Source organism: Mycetomoellerius zeteki, unplaced genomic scaffold (genome assembly GCF_001594055.1).
Source record: "Mycetomoellerius zeteki isolate Tzet28-1 unplaced genomic scaffold, Tzet1.0 scaffold99, whole genome shotgun sequence".
NCBI lineage: Eukaryota > Metazoa > Arthropoda > Insecta > Hymenoptera > Formicidae > Mycetomoellerius > Mycetomoellerius zeteki.
In genome coordinates, this window is record NW_017258032.1 from 248,066 (window position 1) to 271,120 (window position 23,055).

A 23,055-nucleotide genomic window follows, 5' to 3' on the forward strand; every position below is an offset into this window, starting at 1 on the left:
ATAAATTATTAGGTCATTTTACGTCTTATTTATATGCATTATTTGTAAATTTTTTCGTGAGCCGTACATACCCCCCTCTCCTCCCCCTATGAGTAGCCATATATCCTACCCCTATGGGATATATAGCAAAAATGCAAGGGTTTCAAAAAGTTTATTTTTTAGTATGAAAAATTAATATTTCGGATTCCTAATATTTTTTTTATAGTATTATAGTAGAAAGTATGAAGTTTTTACTGGTATAGTTTATTTGCCTTAAACATGGTAAATAATACTTGATAAATTAAATCTCCCTTAAGTGCGGCGTATATATCGAGTTTACCCTAGATAGAGATCTTCCATGGACCCGATGCTCCAGATTGTAGATCCCTGGCCTTATGCGAGTACACCCGTGCGTATATTACGTAGGGATGCATCACGCGGGGATTCGTCCGATAGAGAGACATCGATGACACTATACATATTGACAAGACACTCGAGACCGTCCGCAAGTCTGGATCGCTGGAGTTACGCCGCTCTTGTCGCCCGCCCGCCCTCGCACAGTTGATACCCATGGCGAGCCCTTCCGCCTTCCGCCGCTGACGATATATCGGCCGTGTTATGCCGAGCGAGAGCGCGGAGAGACGGAGAGAACGACAAAGAACTTTCTGTATCACTATCAGCCCACAAACTCGGAGTTTACTCGCGAAACTCGAAGCACTCCGACTTGGTCAAGTAGTACTTCATGAGAAAACGCGAGTTTGCACAGCGACGTCCACTTGGACTATCGTCGGACTTACCTATCGTGTAATCGGGTATTACTAGTTTTTAAACATTGCAAAACAGCAAGTATACGCTAAGGCGAATCAAAGTGGAAAAAAGTTTTAATCCATCGACAAACGGCGAAAGCTGTGAATGTCGAAATTAAAGATATTTTAGAATCCTCGACCTTAATGATCGTTTCACGGATTTGAGAGCCCAACTTCTTTTACTAAAATACATTAAACGTAAGATAGAAGCTGAGAGAAAGAAAGAGAGGAGATAATCTAATTAAAAGTTTTCATTAAGCAATTATTTTCCATCCAATTTTACAATGAATATTATATTCCACTTTTTCTCAGAAAAATACATAGTGATAGCAACTATAAAAGTAACAACTACACAAATTTTATATGGAAAATTAACGTTTACTATATGTTAATGAATAAACTAATGTACATAGTTTAATACATTATTACAGTTGCAACAAATATAAAATAGTTTATTTAACTGTGTACATTAATTCTACATATACTTCTACATAAAACTTGTAAAGTTGCCATCTTTATAGTTGCCACCACTACGTATTAGCGAATTTAATTGAATGCACTCATCAATGCGCATTAGTACATATTAAAGCCGTTGTACACAAATTGACACAAAACATGTGTTTAATATAGTTATAAAAACGGATTAAACCCTGAAATCCTCAATACACTTTATTGTGCTGTTAAGTAAAGTATAAAGTATATATTTTATAATTTAAAATATTTACCTTTCACTCTTTTACACTCAGATTAAATCAGTGTACAATAGCTTTAATATGCACCAATGCACAGTAGTGCGTCCAACCGAATTCGCTATAATGCGTCGTCTACAATACATGGAGTAAGAAGTAAGAGTAAAAAATTGATCAATCACAGTCGATTGTGAAAAGAATAATCGACTGTGATTGGTCAATTTCTTACTCTTCTTAAACTAAGCTTACTTCGCATATTGTAGACGACATAAGTCTTTCTTCGAGTGCAAGTTTGACAAAAATCTCACGATAAAGCAAATGCAGGGTGAATATATTTGTAAGATCTTATGTACGTATCCATAAGAAAGAATGAGAGAGAGAGAGAGAGAGAGAGAGAGAGAGAGAAGCCTCAACCTCTGCCTATGGTCTCGATAAACGATGAGGAACAATGTTCTGCGTTTATACTACAACACCACTCGGAACAATGAGTGCTTAGATATCACGGAAACAATGCATTCCTCGACAATAGCGATATCTTTTTGCCGATGCAGATTCGAAGTCATCGATGAAATAATGTTCGTTCTACAGGATCGTGTTTGCGTTTCGAGTGTTATGCAAGGGTCAGAATGAGATCGTAAAACGATACTGTTCAAAGAGAAAAGGGGAACCGCCATACGTTAGACGAACGCATTTCTATTGTTTCGTATGGAAGAGCGACATGAAAATTACGAAACCGCTTAGTCTGCGATTTGATCTAACATATTTATCGTGAAAGACTTGTGTGTGGTTGCTTTTCACCGGGTTTTTACATCTCAAGTTTTCACTCGTGGAACTATTTTCTGTCCCGGCTCTTTTATGTCACTTTTATACTTCTGACAGACGGATACCGGGGCAAACAGATGTACGGGCGTTCCACGAAATCTGTACAAAAAAAGTGCAAAAGTATTCGTATCATTTTTATTTTTAGTTTTATTTTAATGATTTAAAATAATTGTTTTTACTTGCGTGCACGTTTCTTTCTCTCCCTCTCATAATTATTAAATCGCAAACTCTATTGCCCAAGTGTAATTATTTTCCTCGAGCGTTTGTACACGCCTCTCCATCTCTGCGTTGATTTTTTTCAAGTCTAATTACCCTTGCATGATATCCCCAATTGACATTACCCAGGATAAACGCGGAGGCAGAAATAAGATACAACTGCGCTTTGACGAGGCGTAATGCGAGCTCAAGAAGTAGCGGAATAAGGGAGACTCGGAGAAAAAAAAAGGAAAAAAATGGTAAGAAAAGAGAGTAGCTATAAAGGGTAGCTATAAAGGTAGCTATCGTTATAATGGTTTAGAGGTTTGCGGTTTAAAGACCGGTCAAATATTTACCGGGACTTCACCGGCCTAGACCTCTTTAATAAGTTTTTTATTGCAGTTCGCTCTTTTGTTTCCAGACCACGCTCTCGTATTTGTACTCGCTCGATCGCGTTTGGCAATTGAGAATCTTTTTTTGCCCTTTTCTGTATAGCCATGTTTCTCAACATTGAGCCTCTTTGAATAGATTTTTCAGAAAGATAGCAAAAGCAAAAGTAAATAAGAACGATAACAGAAGCTTTCAAACGAGAACTCTTATTTACTCTCATAGATTAGAAATTTTGCTGATGATATTCCAATCAAGTTCGCTACGAATTTTATAAAAATATTTTGTACAAAAAAGGAAATGCGCGATTATTGCATAATTATATTCACAATCTTAAATAACATTTTTTAAACTTCTACATGTGTAAAGGTATTATATATTTTCACATGCATTATACTTATTATACGTTTTTTAAATATTAACGAGAATATACTACAAAGATACCGTACGCACTGCAATTCAGCGTAGATCTCCGAATTCGAAAGAAACATTGGATACAGTACAATCAGAGTTGTCCTTTAATTCCACATCGAAATGCAATGCTATAGTAATGTAAGGGTTGAAAGAAAGCAAGGAAGGGTTATCGCGCATAATCGACAAAGTCTTTGAATCGGAGACTCACTTCACCAAGTTGCAATAGGCATTCTTTGTAATCCGTATATTTTGCTAATTAAATCAGAAAAAGTTTTCACTTACTGCCTTTCTCTCTCTTTTTTCCTTCTCTTTCTCTCTATATTTTATATACTCTCTTTTCTCTAGTGTTGAGAGAACATTTTTTGCCTCTCCAAGAATCTTGTCGCGTTATTCGTTGTTACGCGTTGACAGTTGTAAGTCAAAGCAAATATCTCTGACATCAACGAAGTAATGAGAAAGTGCAACGTAAAAGAATACGCAAGGAAAAACTAACGTTTCTATCTTCAAATCTGCTTCTAAAGTTTACTGATTGCAAGAGAAGTGCAATTCCGGAGATAAGAAAATATTATTAATCTTATTAATTATAATCTTATTAATTATCTCTAAAAATTTCAACAAATGCAAACATTTTCTTTCATAAAACGCATTAGTTTTTTTTGTAAACTACGTAAAGTTATTTTTGTTAATTGGTTAGTTAATAAATTAATAACATTTTTTTGTGTTATTGATTTCTGTGAATTTGAATTGTGTGCCACGTACATACGTTTATTGTCATAAAATGTTTCTTTGATGAAATCGTTTAACTTCGAAATGTGATGCGAAATAAAATGGGACGTCTGTTGCATTGTGATTTGCTTTTGCATAAAATTTGCTTTGACTGATAGCGCTGAATCAGGAGGAATACCATCGCGGAAAGAGAGATTTCCCCGCAAAGAGAATAAAATTCGTTTTAACAGACGAACTGATTTCCATCTTAGAAATATCAAGCCCGACATTTCTACTGGAAAGTAATAATAATGAATTAACAATGGTTCGAGTAATTACCTCGCGCATAACATTTCGTTGCGTAGCTCTCTGCCGACAGTTTCGTTCATAGAACTCAAACCCATCATGTTTCGTTCCATTCCATTCGTTCGTGAAGTCGAGCGGAGTGCCGTGCGAGCAGAAGAGAAAGGGGTTATATCGAAGCTTTCGAGGTATTGGGGCTTTTGGGATCAAATCCGCTCGTCCGTTCACGCGTTCGTCAGGCTGTTACAGTGTAAGCCGATTATGCCGCTTCCCCACGTGACTCTCTCCATCATTCCCTCTCCCCCCTTCCCACCGATCGTCCATCCCTAAATTTATCTACCCTCTTACCTACGACGAAAAAGTTCTCGGACGCACTAATACGAAGTGACTAGCTAAATCCTTAATGTTAATATGATAATTGTAACGTTCAAACTTGTTTTTACAGTGATTGTGAAGTTTATTATTCTTTTTTGTAAAGAATTTTAATACTTCGTCGAGATGTAAAAAGCATTTAACGTGAGATGACAAAAGGAATGGCAAAAATACGATTAGCTCACTCGAGCTTAATTTGAATTTATAAAATGTAAACAAGTGACAAATTCTAAAAAAAAATAGACATATTTAGGTCACAAATATTCAGAGATGGGAAGTAACATTGTTTCTTTTTATAGTAATGATTTAATAATGACGTTACAATTTTTTATTATGATGGTAATACTAATTAACTATAGATGCTAAGAAAATTACTTTTGAAAAGTAACTCGTCACCCCGTTACTTGTATATTAAAAAAAAAACTCGTAACAAATAATAAGTTAAAAGTAATGAGTTATTTTTTTAAAGTTTTTTTTTCAGTAATTTTCTAACCCTAGCGTTACCGTTACGGTCATAAAAAATTCGCAACATCGTTATCAAATCGTTATTATAATAAAGTAACGATAAAAAGTAACGACATTACGAATCTCTAAAAATATCTCTCTGTACAACTTTTGAAATTATGCTTCTTAAACGGTTTTTAACTGAGTTATCCTCAGTTATTTCATATCTGAGCTGTACGATCATAAATGTAAGAAAATTCATCAGAATTGGGTCCTACAGCCGAGCGTGATGTAGTGATGAATATATAGGCATCATTTTCAAAGCACTTTCGAGTGGCGTCATAACATGTTCGAGGGGCTAGTCAAACTGTTTTTGACCCGATTTCCCAACATGTCGACGCACGTTCGCGTATGCGTCGATAAGCAAGAAAAGTGTACTCTGCTCTAGGGTCCTCGAACGCGAGAATTTGAGATTTATTTGATACGTTCGCTGTCTGTGAAATTGAAATACGCTGCGGACTCCCGGTGGAAAGTGCTACTTCGCTCTACTTTCACAAGACAAACATATGAGATTTTAAATTTTAATATTACTCTACGGAGTCCGTACATGCTTTCCGTTTTGTCTCTTCGATTAAATCGACAGTGCTTTTAATGCGTAGGCTTATTCCAAATGCAATTATCCTGTTAATATATATGATTGATTATTTGAAATAGCATGCAGTAGGGATTTGGGAAGGAAAAACGTGTGTACATATGGAATATTAACTGCGAGCAAACATCACATATTTATTGCATATAACGCACGCGGAGTGAAATTCAAATCGAAATATATGTTTTTCGATGCACGCATTAACGGTTTTACGTATACATTATTTACTTGCTGTTTATATGTGTACCGTGATTATAGGTTGTTACTGGTTTAAGTATGCGCATTACTATCAGCTTTATTGAAAATGCAAACAGGATATAAACAATATTATAATATTGCATTAACAATGAGATATGAAATATCGTCATTTCTGAGACACTTAATCCTTTGTTGAATGCTTTAAAAGCATAGTCTATTTTGTTATCTCGGTATTTCTAGCCTAGATTATCTAGGCCTATTTGTTGCCTCGGTAATCTAACTAGTAAGGACGCTCACACGGAATGTAAGAGATCCGGGTTCGACTCCTGGCCGAGGTAATATTTTTCGCAATAATTAAAAATTCATTTACAGATTCTATTAGGTTAAGATCTCTACAATAGATGTTTATTGAGCATCAAAATTTAATTTGTAATATTATTTCAGTAGTTTAGCTGCGTTTGTAAAATCCGGAAAAATTTCGGCGCGTATAGCGACTATGACTACAAATATGGTATATATGTAAGTACATATATAGTATATACATAATGCACAATTTGAATTATTTAAAGAAGCAATTAAATTGATCTAGCTTCGACCGGCATTAGGCCTTTAATATAGGCCTTTATTGATGAGTTCTGCACGTCGGTCCTATGAGATTTAAATTTGTCTATTTTTCGCAATAATTAAAAATTCATTTACAGATTCTATTAGGTTAAGATCTCTACAATAGATGTTTATTGAGCATCAAAATTTAATTTGTAATATTATTTCAGTAGTTTAGCTGCGTTTGTAAAATCCGGAAAAATATTGTTATATTGTGAATCTTAGTAGATAAATTTAAATTGATAACAAATAAGTAAAATACAATTCAACTTCTATATAATAGTAAAAACTCATTGTTAAAGTTTTTCACAAGCGTATGTAAGAATTTTTTCAGATTTATATCTTTCATACAGTTTAAAATAATATATAAAAATCTGCACTGAAAAAGTTCAAAATTGGAACATAAAACGTCTTATAAAATATCTTTTAGACGTCTTATATCCTGAATTTGGACTTTTGTCTTTCAGGTATGCAGTACAAATAATTTGACTCATTATCAGAATAACTGTTCTTTATTACTTGAATTGATTATCTGATAACTTATCAAGGACTGGATGTTCTCATTATACATTTAATGTCGGATATAATATAATCTACGTTCTATTTTGTTCAATATTAATTTTTTTTATTTTTATTTTTATTTATCAGGTCATTAGAATATAACCGCGTTGTAAAATATCTGAACAAGAGTTCGCCCGTACGTCCTTAATTAATCGCGGATCTTATTTCTCAATCCACTTTACTGAAAATGAAGTTGAACGTCAGCAGCTAAACACACGAAAGCTGCAATCAGCCGCCAGCATCGGATCTTACATCCTCGAGGGCTGACAATCTAATGTAATTTACTTCCCGTCTAACGCAATTAAAGCGCACTTTGAGGTGTGGCGGGACGAGAAATTAGCAGTGAACTTCGGTTTACCGATAAACTTCGCCAGTGAAATCGACACCGTCGCTCGTCTCGTTCCACGCCATCTTAGCGAATTTTAACACGCAGCAAAGCTAATTCTAAAATGCCATAGACTCTAACTTTGATACCTGTATTTTACGAAAGTCGTTACACGAATCTCGTGTCAAAAATTTCATATTTTGAAACACAGACCGGTCAATTAGTTATATTTTATTTCGAGATCAACCGCGAAGAGTATACCTAGCGAATCATGAGAAGCAAAACATAATAATTTATTCATTCCATAGTTGTTCCATCTTTACTCGGTGGAAAACCTCCAAGGCCTCTTTCTTCTTCTTTTCTTCCTCTTTCTTCAAGTTTCTTCACTTATTGTTCTCACGCAACGCTTATTCGCGAAAACACGGTTAATTACTCTCGCTCGTACTAATCACCGAAATAGGATAATCGCACGGCACCACTAGCGTTAATCGCACACGATACGAATTTTAAATTAACTTCAATTACGTGTACGACGACTCGTGCGTTACTCTGAATTTTCGACGCGAGAGAACGATAAGCAAATTGCATTAGACTTGACGAAAAATTCGAGGCACGTTGCAGGATACATTCCAAACAATTCTAATAATCGTTACTCGTAAATGTCGCAATAATAATTCGTAATTTTTATTCTTTATTGTTTTGAGCCAAATAAATAAATCGAATTATATTTCGATAATTTGTCGTCGTCTTAATATATATTATTTAGGGAAATTAATTAATAGACATTCTTTGAGAGAATTATTTTAATTTGAGAGAATAGTTCCGAGTGGCAATACGATTACATATGGAGCAGTTCATTCTTGAATTCCTGAATTGCTTGCTTAAGTCTCAGCTGCGCGAATGATAACACACGCAGTGTGATGCAGCGGGCCTTGCATCACACAAAGTTAGTCTTTAACAAAATATTCATGAATGAAATAAATATTAAATATCGTTTTCCTTCTATTAAATTAATTCTCAATATTTAATTGGTATAACATAATTTCCTGTTATTTGAATAACTTGAATGACTCGTATTATTCCATGTTATCCATTGATTGAAAAAATGTTAGGTAAATTATATTTAACCTCTTCAGAAAACTAATACATACGTGTACATTTAATTTTAGTTTTACAGTTACGGAAAAATATGGCGAAAAATATTCGTTATTGAATCCCTCAATAAAAAAAAAAGAAAAATTCCATCATGCAGTAGCAGACGTAACATTTATGTCTTTTGCAATCACGTGTGGTATTAGAGTACTTTTTACTTATTCATTTTTTAAATATGTTTTAAAAGCTCTAAAAGTTCAAAGTGCAATATGGGATATATGGAATATATACGAGATATATTCGAAATTAAATATTATCAAAAAAATGTGTCATTAAACATTAATGACAATGTTCACTGCTTCCATGCATTTATGAATCTGAATAGAAATTACTGTTTTTGAAATTATTATTCTTTTTTAAATTTTTTACATTCCAATAAAATTGTATGATTTTGTGTGAATAGAAAAAAAAATTAAATTACGATAATTTTAGCAACAATTTAATCTAATTTTTTCGATTTATTAAAATTTATTATACAATCTTTTATTTAAATAAAAATCTAAAAGTTATAAGACCAAATTAATTTATATAGTTTTTCGATTAAAATAAATACAGATTTTATTTTTCAAATAATAGTTTTAGTAATATTAAAAAAAATATTTACATTAAATATTAATCAATCGAAGTATCATTATATGAAAAATTGAATAATAACGGTGATAAAATTCGAGCAATTAAAATTCGTTATTTTATATATATATTATATACATATATTTTATATATATATTTGTATCAGCATATTCGAAATAAATTCTCAGTTATTAATAATAATATTTCTATGTTAAACCATTCCCTCAGTTAAACGAGATTAATTGTTATTTTAAATAACAGTAATGTTTAATTCAGTTTTTGAAATTAATTCAAAATGCAAGATATTTGATCGAGTGAATAAAATATGTATACTTGACATAATTTTGTCTTGCAAAGTATTGAATATTTCAAGATAAAATAATTATTACATTAATACTTGCCATTTATGAATGTTTAAGCGCAAGATCTGATTATAATTATTTGTATAACTGTGCAAATATTATTAATCGTAAAATATTTATAGAGAGTGTCGTAGTGCTTCCTTCCAACGCGATTGTTTCGATATATGGAGAGGAACACAACAAACTGGCTACTTTCAGCAGAAAAAAATAGTTTTGCAAGATTGTTGAAAGATTCTTTAATATATAATTGATTTATACATTCAGATCTAGTGAGGAATTAAGAGTAAGAATCAATCATATTAAAAAATATTACAACAGTTGTGTATATGTGCAAAGCTGTTTTTTCTGAGTTTTCGAGCCATTGCTATCTATGCGTTTAAGTGTTTGAATAATAACACGGTGATTTTTCATAAATTCAAAGTGCCATGACAAATGTAATTCCGTTAGGCCTTGATCTTGATTTTGTTACTCATGGGCGAGTGTTCGACATTCTGTTTACAAAAGGTCGCGGCATTATCATTCGCCTGCCAACACTCAACCGAACAGCAGTGCGTGTCGCACTACATATTGAAACTCGATCACGCTGGAAAGTAAACGTGATTTTATCTAAATAATATATATATATATATTTCCTACGAATTATTTTACAGTAAATAACCCATACGATTATAAAGATTATTAAAAGATTTGCATTGACTATTTCTCGTAACTTTGCATAATTTGCACGCTTAAACATCAATGAAAAATGAGAATCATAATGGTTGTTTTATAATATAATATTCACGAGCGATGAATGTTTTTAATATGCTTCTGAATTCGAAATATCCACTTTTTGTTTGGTAGTTTACTCTCAACTGTAGTTTTTCTCACGTTTACGTTCGCATAACGAGATTCAAGCTGGCAAACACATCGCGAGCTGTTTCGTATGTTGTCTACATTATCTCTTTCAATTTTCAGTGTTAGGAGAAAATGTGGTTTCACCCTCCGAATAGCAATAATGAATTCGTGCGTTCTATTAAATCTCCTGAAATAAACATTTCATATAAATTTCATATCTAGATAACAAGAGAAGCAACTTAAAAAGCAGCAATTCAACAGTGTATCGCAGCTTCGCATAGTCGTACTTTTCTTGCATTATTCTTCCGTCTTAAGTTAATGCGCATCGTATATGATTGACATCAAGAGTGCCGTTTGAAACGTTACAGCGTTATGCGAATTCTATATTCTATTCATTAGTAAAATGATTGTATTTTCGCGAGTGAATATTCTGCAGTGAAGGAACCTGATTGCACAAGAGGCCTGGAAGGCATTAACGACATACGCGACAACAAAGCAATTGCGGAAGTGAGTAAAATTATTATTTTATTATTATACATTTATAGGAATTATTTATAATTATTCAATGCGTACAACAATTATTTTTATAAACATTTATTATTAATATTTAAATATAATTTTTATATATTAAAATATTTATATATGAAAAACAGCTTGTATAACATAGTATTTCCAATTTCATGGTTATGCGTCATATCGGCGAGTTACAGATTATTTTTTATTTCATATCTTATTATTTATTCCTTAGTGTTTCAGGTAATGTGAATTTATAAAATGTATGAAATGAACGTAGATGTATATATTCCAGTTGATATACACAAACATAAGAATAAAATTGAAATATAACACCTCATAATCTATTGCTTTAGAATGAATAAGGCAATGATAGAGAAGCTAAATAAGCATAATATGAATATTTAATCTTGAAATATGTATACAATTATCCGATTTATTTAAGGCTGCATATACACACAGCGCAAGTAAAACGCGCGAATTTTCAGAAAATTGAGAATATTGAAAATGATATGTTAATATGTTTACGGTATTTTATAGTTATTAATTAATAAATGTAATTTCATTTATTATGTAATATAATTCTCATAATATAAAGCTTTTACTTAACTTTTTACATAATATTTATTTTTCATAGATATTGAAGATTAAAACAAGAATTTTATATATCATATATTGTACACAGAAAATTTTCTCTTAAAATTTACTCTGAAAATAATCGTAGGATAACATGATATTTCAAAGAATTTTGTATGATTTTTACTAACTTATTAATATTTCCACAATAAAATAAAAAATATGCTTGATTAATTTTATTAAAAAATATATTGAAATTTTAATAATTATGTATAAGATGGAAATATGGAGGTAGTAAATAAATACTGGTAGTAAATAAATACTGGTTAGAGGAGAACTATTAGAAGTGTATATTCTGTGGAGAAGATAAAGTGTAGAGCATTATGTAAAGAAATGTTAGAAAAGGGATTGTAGAATTAGAGGAGGATATATGTATATATATTATATATATATATATATAAAGAAAGAATTTTAAGAGGATGTGGAAAAATGATTTAGATAGAACGAAAGACTAGATATTAAGAAAATTATGGAAGGATAGGGATAACGAATTAAAAATAGGAAAAAGAGGACTGAAAAGGAAAGCGAGCGGGAAAAAAGCATTTAGAATAAAGAATAGGAAAAGAAAGATGTAGGAATGTAAAGAAATAAACAGATGGAAATGTGTGTAGCGTAAGAACAAATAAATGGAAATGCAATAGAGAAAAATATTGTATAAAACTGTGATAGTTTGAATACCAAAGATACGTGGAAAGAATAGATACAGACAAAGTTTAGGTATATAAGTATATAGGTATATAGGTAATATAGGTATATAGATTAATGCAGACGAAAAGATAGAATGATAGATGGATGTGTGAAGTAGTAAAATTTGTAAACCAAGTCTTTCTTGTTTTATGTATGCTGAGGTGAACAAATTCTATTGTATTCTATTCTACTAAAACTTCGATAATTTTAAAATATATCTTAAGAGGATACTGGAGCCGCCTGTATTACCGATAAAACTAGCGTTTTTAATGTTTTTGTTCCTGTCGAATTTCTTAGTAATGGTTTCACAGAATAAAAATTCCTTTTCCACGATTAAAATATACATGCTAATGTATTTGTCGCTGGTGTATTTTGTGTTCAAAGCTGGAAAAAATAAAAATTACAGATTTCTTTATCCATTTTTATCTCAGTATGGCGACCAACGCTGAAAATAAAATGAATAAAGAAATTTGTATTTTTTTTATTTTTTCTAGCTTTGAACACAAAATACACCAGCGACAAATACAAAAACATATAAAATATCTTATATAAATTTTGCGATACATCATGATATTTTCCAATTTCAATCTGACTTATGTTCATTTCTACCAATATAGATTAACTTTCTCGGTTTATAATTTACTCTTTACCATTTTCTAATTCTTAGAACTAGAAAAAGATAAATCTACAGTAGTAGAAATGGGCTTTAATTGTTCATGATAATTTTACTATGCAACAAGCTAATTAATCGGCTATGTCTAATCAAGTTCTTATTTTTACTAAAACACCATTAAAGTCGTTTAACTACGAACAGTGCGCGACATCACCAACAGATAGATGCGACGAGTTCAATTTCTCGTTAGTAAAAAAAGTGTCTAAAATAAAATAAAATAAAATAAAATGTACAGAATTCGAGATCGTTTATCGACCCACAAATTGGGTTTGTAAATGCGAGATGTACTTTAACAGTACAATTTTTGGTTTTGTGATCTGATAATTCCTGAAAATTATAAATATATGCCAAAATATAATAAAATAACAGCAATTAATCTATATTAAAATATTATAAATTTTACGAAATGCATCGTAAATACTTTGCTTTATATAATAAGAATAATTTATAATTTGTGTCGTAATTTTTATTGTGTAGCTTATAAAATATTTTTTGTACATTTCAAAAATTTCTATCATTACCAATAATATTTAATAGGTTGCCAAATTGTTCCACGTTGATTACATGGTAAAATTCATAGTGAATCTTGCGGTAAAATACATATAATGAAAAATTCTCTCTTTTCTTTTCTATATGTATATACAGTAAGTGCAAAAAGTATTCATGCAGACGTGATATCTTTAAAAAAAAGCCTTATTTTTAAAAAGTAAATATTACTAGCAGTTATATTAATAAAGAATAAAATAGATTATATACTCAAAATTCTTTTACCTAAAAGAATGTGTATCTAATAATTAAAACTTATTATTTCAAAATAAGAGAAAATGTAAAATTGTATTATTTGAAATGCATAAAAGGTATTTATACAGTCGAAAAATTTAGCTTCTAACATCGGGAACATGCAAAACTCTTTTGTTTATTATTTGTTTATTACTAGAATAGTATGTACTTAAAATACAATATTACTAATCTCTTATACTATTAAATTCATAATGTCAAATTATACTCAATTTGAGTTATTCTTAATCATTTTTATAGGTCGCCACTACTCTTACTGAATATATCATTATTTCGACTAAAAAGTAATAGAGTTAAATAATTTAACTTAAGAAAATGTATTAAATTTGATTCAAATTTTATTTTTTGATTTATTATTTACTAAGTATATACGCGTTAATATGAACATTATTTACTTTGAAACGGACTGATTTACGTTTCGATACACATTATGGAAGTTAAAATAACAAAATGTTATTTAACACTCAAAGGATTAATTAGATTTACCATCGTGTTCCTTTAATACCTCTAACAGTGTAAATAACGCGTATAAATTTTCAGAGTATCTCTGCAAAAAAGATAATCAAATACTAGCTAAGATACTATATATATGCTTTTAACATATCGGACATAGCCTGAAAGATTTATAAAATTCTTTATATCCAAAAGTTACATGTGAAATGTGCGATGAAATACGCCTCATTTTTGACAGATATGAAACGCAACGGATTACAAAAAGGCGAAGCGTAAATACTTATTTTGTTCACCAACGTATTCAATCTTATCCGTCAAACATACATTAGCGCATCGCGAACGAGATGGAATTCCATGGTCGGAACATAGAACCGGAACGGACGTTCGCAGATTTACGTTTGAAGGATTGCATGATTATTGATATCGGCAAGTCGCATCTCTTCTCGCGTACCCATTGCATTTTCTGAGTAAGTACTAGGCGTTTGCGTCGTATTTGAGTGCGGCCGAGGATTTTTGAAACGCGCTGCGAGCTTTTGATACCGAGCAGCTTGCGCCGAGCACCGAAAGGCGGAAAGAGCTCGAGAAGAACGGCGGAGAATCGGAAAAGCGGCAAAACGCGTTCCCGAGGAGCTTTGATATACGACCATTGGACCACTCTCTGCTATCCACCCTCTCGTCGCCGTATCTTTCTCTTTTCTCTCTCTCTCTCTCTCTGCCCCCGCATCCGTGACTATACCAATAATCGAACGTTATTGCGTTACCTCGCCAAAGCACTTCCACGGTCGCGACACGTGCATTTGGAAGATAACGCGGCGCGACTATGCGCTCGTACATATATTCGTGTACACGCGCACACACGTGGAACCGTATTCGCGAATCGTATGCGGGAAATGCGATTCTTGTCGCGGCACACGCGCCATCGAACGAACAACGCTTACAAACTGCGAAACGTTAGGGAACTCGACTTCACGATAGAATCGAAATAGTTGCGACGTGCTCAGCCACACGGAGTGAGTTCAGCGAGCGGACGACCGAATAAATCATTAATGAGATTTACGGTCGGTTTCATCAATCTTCGCCAAGACGGATAACCTCCATTAATTTTGAACGGCATCTTTAACGCGATTTATTATTCCATTTGATCGGCGTTCATTTATTATAAGATCTGAATCTATGTTATCTTACGATTTCATTCATTTTCTCGTCATTTACTACGCGCGTCAGTAAGAAACATTATCGTACTGATATAAATCAGTATCCTTTCATATATCATATGTTTTTACATGAAATAGGATATATGTATTTTAGTAAACAACACTTGAACATATCGCTTGAAGTCGGCTTTAACAATTTATAGAACGGGAGAAAAAGTGGCGTTCTTGAGTTACGGACTGCAGGAATTCGAATTGTGCCAGCAGTAGCTTGATATTGCAGCTCGTCGGCGCGTATAGAATGTCTGCTTGGTATTGGTATACCAGTATCCTGCGTGACACGTCTGCGCGAAAAATAGGAAGGCGCTTAGAGTTCACGTGATATAAGTCAAGCGCGTCGTATTTCGAATTTCGAATCTCGTAGAAAAATAAAATGAATTATTAATTAAAAACAAAAAGAAATGATAAAAAACGATTTTGCGAATTTGTACAACTCATGAGATTTCACGGAACTTTAAATTCTTTGATAAATTTTAAAAAAAGATTGGAGTATACCTATTATTTTGTGAAATGTTTGTGACAAATAATTTAATTTACTAATATTTGTTCAATAGTACAAATACAATCTATTATAACTGTACTCAGTATAGGCGTACCTATATACTCGTAAGTGTTACGATTTAGCTGAATCCAACTTTGAAGACTGATGATCGGAATCAAAATAGTAAACAGTTTCTGAATATTAATCGAAAATATTAGACGTTTTCAATATTTACATGCGTGCAATGAACGTTTAATTATCCATGCAATTACCTAAACAGCAAGAATAGACCTCTCATATTAGAGGTACAGCAATCTTATACAGAAACAATGATTTCGTTAAAGTATCTAAAAATTTAGAGATAGATCTAAAAATAATTTTGTTGGATCAAAAATAATTACGTAGAAATCTCAAACATGATAAGCAATACTGCAAAAATTTTTGACATTCTAGTAACCAGTTTGAACGTCCTATATATAAGAATCTCGAGCACGATGAGCAATGCTGCAAAAAGTTTTGACATTCTAGCAACCAGTTTAATCGTCCTACATAATTATTTTGATGGTCTAGCAAAGGCTATTTTTAGATCCGTCTCTAGTTACATTTTTAGACGCCTCAGTAAAACGGTCCTTTCCGTTTATATGTATAATTCTCTGTACAATAAAAAAAAGAATGCTGTTCGTTTCTATTTTTGGGCGATTGGTGTCGGTAAAGGTACCGATTTAATATATTCCTTTTGATATAAGCGCTGCTCGTTTCGGATTCACGTGGTACAGTTTATCATTCAGAGAGCGGTGCGTCCACATACCTATTTCTGCGAGCAACAACGACGCGATGCGACGCGACGCGACGTCATGCAAGTCGAGAACGGGCCCGGCTGTCTCGCAAATGTTTTCTTCGCGCGCACTCGGGGTTATCGCACCCGCGATTATCAATTTTCTGGCACCACGACACTCGCGCTCACGTAGCCGTTGTCGTCGTCACGTTGGCGCGGTACGGTTCTCGGAAGCCCACGTTTGTTGTGTCGTGCTGACAGCCAGAACGAACTTTAACGTGCAATAACGAGCATTTGCGCCGACGTGGCGACGCGCTGCCTAACGCGGTTGCCGCACCGTGATGGATTAGATACGAGAACGACGTATGACGGATACATCGCGAGGAAAATGTGTTTCGAATTGCGAATTGCTGACACGTAACGCGCGAAATATCTTCATATATATTTGTCACTCGGGATTAGAAATTATTATTATTAACTGTTCTCTCTATAAAGTCAAATTCGTAAATTTTTTTTTATTTTTACAGTCCAAAAAGAAGTGCTGTCTAATAGGAAATGTCTGAATCTTAACCCTGCGGAGCTGACGGTGGATCTATTGTGGACCCAATCTATAAATCTTTTGTCAATTTCTTACCTTTTTGTCAAAAATGTCAAACAATTCCATTTCCTTTGTTATCTACGTTATACCTGAAAATTTGGATTATTTTTATCAATGCTTTGTCTGCAATCTGGATCTTTTTAACACAAACGAAATTTCATTCTCAAATTCCGGAATAAAGAAGAACAAAGTCCTGTTTCTCCTTCTAAAATATTTTGTTGAAAAATTAGTTGATAATGTAATTGAAAAGTAACCCTGAATTTTTCACATTTTTTGAAAGCTTGAAACAGTAAAAAAAATGGGCTGAACGGAGGGAGTGAAACTATGTGATTGCAGATTGAGAGTTAAAATGTACTTAGTATTCTTTTTTTTACACGAACTATATCATTTTGATTCCTTGAAATTAATTAATGCCTTTCAATTAACATGAGTGAAATAGACTTTACAGACCCAGCGTCAACTAACAACTATGTTACAGAATTTGGTGTTCAGTTCTGGTTAATACCATCTGGTTAATATCCATCGTGTCTGAAAACTTCTTTAGATATCCGTTAATCCAACCATCCGATAAATTACTGATATTCACTTAAGGGTATGTTTCAAGCTACAGAGAGACTGTTTCCATAACGAAAAATTAATTCGATTACAGTCAGCTCTAATTTCAAAGACTTCTGTCAATTTGTTTTTTGTTTTTTTTTTTTATGAAAAAAAGTATCTTTGTTTCGAAATTGCTTCGTAAAAATTCATTTCCCCCTGCCGCAAACGAAACGAGAATTTAACAAACTAGATATATTGCTTTTCCGGAGCTTTAAAACAATGGTGTGCAAAAACTCATGAATGCGAGTAACGCGATTCGTACTGGAAAATAGAAAGGAAGGAATGTGAGGAATCGTCGTGAGATGACAAGGAAAAATCGAAATCGAATCAACGTAATAGTAATGCCACGCGTGAAATTAGTTTTCAGCGCCATGCGACGTAATCCGATGAATATCGATCGATATCGGAAGATGTGCGCATTGCTCCATTCGTGGTAATTACCTCCGCGTATGTATCTATATCGAGAAAATAATCGATACGAGATGTCTAGCGCGAATCAGAGAAGTTTAAATGGAAGCTAATTTTCTCATCTACGGTTCATATCTTCTTGAATGCATTTTATCTTTTTCTATTTTACAATAATTAGATATATGTGTTCGTAAAATAAGCTTTTAATATAATCACTGCTGCTATTATACATATTACATGTTAATGCATGTTAATACATGTTTACATCGATATCCGTGCTCAAAGCAGAATTATTTTACAGCCAGCATATATCAGACGAATATGCAACTTTATATAATTATATTAAATATGAATAAGAAAAATAAAATTCTATTCTAGCAAATATAAAAATGTAGATGTTTTATATTTATATTATATATGGCATTTACATGTATTGAGTGTTTGTTGAGATTCTATTGTAGATACAAAAGCGAAACGTAATCTTTGCGTTAACAATAAATACATGAAATATTATAATAGGAAAGAGAGTTGCCGAATACATACTGGTCGCCTAAATTGTACCCCATCAATATTTTATCTTAATACAAATATTTAAAAGATATGAAAAAAATAAGAAATGTGTAATGTAAACAAAAAAGTATAAGTTTCAAATGTTTCTTGTTTTGTGGGTGTTAGCAGCATTTCAAAAGATACTCGTATATCTGATATTAATTTTTTATCAATTTATGTAATTGATAGTGTAATCAATTTTATTTTATGAATTTTTGTATTTTCATAAAAAAAGGTTTAGTGTAGAATATTTTGTATTGTATATTTGCAATCATTATAAACAGTAAATCGATATATTTATGATATCTTCCTAAATCGTACTACTATAAAATAAGACTGACGATAATAAAACTAATAATCAAGCCAGTTTTACTTCAACGTCTTTATTTTTTTTGTTATTGTTATTTAATAATTATTATATACTTGATTTTTTAATGAATTAAAATTAGATATTAGTTAATGATTTATTTATTAATTTTATACTTTTAATTATTTTCATTCATAAATCAAATACTTTCAAAGAAGATACGATATACGATTTAGAAAACTTACAGATACGATTTAAGCGACTAGTTGTTTCAATCATACTTTTTGCAACATGTCACAAAAAGACTTATAGCACATTAATTTGTCATTGGAAAAACGTCGAATGGCATGCAATAATAAGTAACACATCAACTACAAGTTGCAATGTTCAACCAATGTACCAAACGGAAAATATAATAATAACTAGCTTAAATGGTATGCATTCGGCAACTCTCCTCTATAATACATAGACCAAAAATTGCAACGATAACAGTCTAACATCGATAACAAGTTTGAAACAGTTTTGAAACAAGTTTAAACAATTCTGGAACAAATTGCATTCAAATGCAATGCTTGTGGTTAACACGGCAATGTTTTATTTTTATTACTTGTATTATTATTTCCGTTATTATTGATATCATTATATATGATCTGTCATTTAATTAACCGTACATTCTAATAATAATATTATGCAATTATTCTTGGTTTTTGTGCATGAATGGCGGTGCATCTTACAAATTGAATGATTGAAAATATACTATATTGGTACTTCTGTAGTAATATTTACACGTGTCGAAATTCCATTTCCATTGGTTCTTGTCAGATCCGCTATTCGATTATCATACTCTATTGGATGGTGATCTCATTGGTGGCATTATCCCTGATATCGATTTCCGCGATCAAATATAGGAATTCGCTTTTCAGTTGGAATCAGAAATGATCAGAAGTAGAGTAGAACTGTATCAATAAATAACCGATCGAATATTGGTAAGTAATTCGATCTCTTTGTGATTCGAAGGTTGATTAAGGAAATAGTGGACAAATTTATACTACATTTCTAAAAAATAATCATTTTAACTTATAATTATGTAATAATTAAAACCAATTAATAGTGTCATAAACTTCATTTTCGAATAAATATACCATTATAAATTATTCCGTGCGAAAATAAATATAGATTTAATGGTCATTCGCCAACATATTCGCCCTATGCTTTCAATCACCATGATCAATATTCGCTACCAATGTCCCTACCGAAAACGCCGTTCGATTGTCAGTATCCTTAATAATGAAATTTGTTATGCCTGGCAGCCATACGTTTCGCCGTGCGGTCTGGAGTAAATATTAAGCATATATTTTAGCGCCCCTGGCAACGCGCCCTGTGTGGTCCCCACGGTTCGCTAAAATCCCGACGTCACAAATGCGGTATGTAGCACGGTAGCCGATGGCGCGACCGTTGCTGCTCCAAAATCGATTTTGTCGAAATCGAATGGTCAAAATGCAACCCGGCTCCGTCCGCTTTTACGACGTAACTAGATGCGTCGAAACCATTTGTGACATGTTGTTTTCCGTTTTTTTTTTTTTTTCAAGCAAAGCACAGAGAAGCGTACATTTCACACCGAAATACGATTTTTCAATTCGCGTGACAGCCGCGTTGTTTAAATAACATCAAAAACATTAGTGACGCACTAAACGAGAGAAACGACCTTCCCCTCCCTCTCCCCCTTTGCATAATGGATTTAATATAATATTCACGACGGTAATCCACGGTGTCTTTCATCAGGTTTTCGCATTTGTGATAAATTTAATCTTCAACGCTTTGTAACGAGGGCTCGTATAATGCACGCGTCCCGAAATGAAGAAAAAGAGGTATCAGAGAAATGATTCTAAAGGATAATATAGAAACGCAAGCATTAGAGCTATGTATGGATAAGAGCTTTTTGTCAGGAATATTCATTGATACGATTTTCGTATGCCGATAGAATGAACTTCCGCGATAAAGTTATCGTCGCATACATAGGGTAGACGCGTTCAGCCCCCCCCCCACCCCCCTCCCCATTATAGAGTCGTGCGAACTGTGATGTCAGAAGTATGTATACTCAATCTTCGACCATCGCCGGCGGATATAATGACGTGTTAATATTGATAATTTCTTCAAAGATTTTCTAAAAAATATTTTTATCGAAATATTTACTCTTTCCATACATTATTTTTACAAAATTATTCTGTAGCGTTACTACATTTGCACTTTATCCACCCCCGTATTTGATTTGCGTTTGATATATCACCGTCAATAACAGTCGCCTCTCTACGTTTACAAAAAAAAAAGAGGAAAAAGAATATTACACATTTTTACGTCAATCTAAAGCAAAACCATGTTGTTATTCATCACCATTTATTTGATCCATTACGATGGAATATCGGTCGGTCACCGATCGTCGATGACCCCGAGCGAACGTGTTAGCCGGTAAATGTTATAGCGACCGTTGTATCTTTCAACGATAAAACAAAAATCAGGACATCCGTGTCATGCTGCCTATCCATCCTGGCTCACCGAACATAGCCTTCATTTCGAGATAAATAATTCCATCCAACTGGCGAACGATTCACGCCATTCCGAATTCAATGATAAATGAGTAGTACGAATCAAAGGGAAGGAGGGGGTCTTATGCATTTACGTGCACGTATTATTATGTACTTTTACGTGATTTCTCCCTCCGTCTCTCTCCAGATTTTAGCCGTGTAGCGTCCGTTTTACATTATCATTTCAATGCGTGGCTATTCTGCAACGATTATGTGAGATTAACTCACGTTTACGTGAGATTACAACAGACCTTCACATATCCCGTATTTTAATGAACATTTTCTGAATTACGTTTACGTATTAACTTAATTTAAACTAATTTTTTTTTACGCTATCCGTACGTTTCGTAATCAATTCTTTTCTTTTTGTTGAGATCGTGTATTTTTTAGGATTAAGAGAGCTTGGTTTTGAATTGTGTGTGTGTGCGTGCGCGTGTGTGCATGTGTGTGCGCGCGCGTGTGTGCGTGTGTGTGTGTGTGCGTGTGTGTGTGTGCGCGTGTGCGCGCGCCTAAATGTAAAGTCGGGAAAGAAACTCGTCAAAGTAATGATCTATCTCGCCCGGACGTCCACCTTTGCTTCACATGCGGGCAGGGTATTGAAAATCGCGATACAGGGACACGCGGACGCGAGAGAAGAAGCGAGAGAGGGATTGAGTGAGAGACCGATGTGGAGGGCGGAGGGGCAGGAGGGGCACGAAGAGGACGAGTCACAAAGAGAGGCGATCGGGGAGGAGAGTGAGAGGTGGTGAGAGGGCGAGTATCGCGATACTCCATCGGACAGAAATCGATACAGGGACGGCCGGGGTAACCGGGTGCGAGGGGGGACGGGTTGCCAGCCGGGGGTTTCTGTATTTTTCGTGAAAGCATTACGAACTCGTCCGCAAATATCTCCGGCGCATGGCTCTCAGCTATGCTCGAGGATTTGCGCGACAGCTTCCGATGGCCGGCTCTCCTCTGCGAGTTGCCGATGCTACCGACAGGTATCGAATTTCATTCCGAAACTAATTCCCGACGTGTCGAAGATCGACGCGTCTCTCTCTCTCTCTCTCTCTCTCTCTCTCTCTCTCTTCTATTATCAACGAAGCGATGGAAGATGTATTATAGTCGAGGCAAGAGTCACCCCGACAATTTCTGACACGTTTTTCCGAGATGTCGGACTAATCGCCTAGATAGATCCCTTCCCGTCCTCACGTCACGTCATCGTGTTCCATCTTTCACGGTTTCGCAGGCTACATTTTTGAAAACGGCAGATCGACGTTTTATCGAGGGAAAGGAAATTTCTCCACTTGGTGTCGAATGAGAACCACCGTGCTCTTCGCCACGTAGTGTTGGCAGAGTGCTCGTGATCGATTACTCGTCATCCGCGCGCGATGTCCCGAGTTCGACGCCCACCCGCCCACTGCCAAACCAAACG

General features: G+C 33.7%; 1 protein-coding gene across 1 annotated transcript in view; it reads right to left on the minus strand.

Moving 5' to 3' along the window:
- The window catches only part of Dscam3 (Down syndrome cell adhesion molecule 3), a 56,448-nt gene that overhangs the window by 32,387 nt on the left and 1,006 nt on the right, over positions 1-23,055 (minus strand). The gene's annotated exons all lie outside the window — the stretch shown is intronic.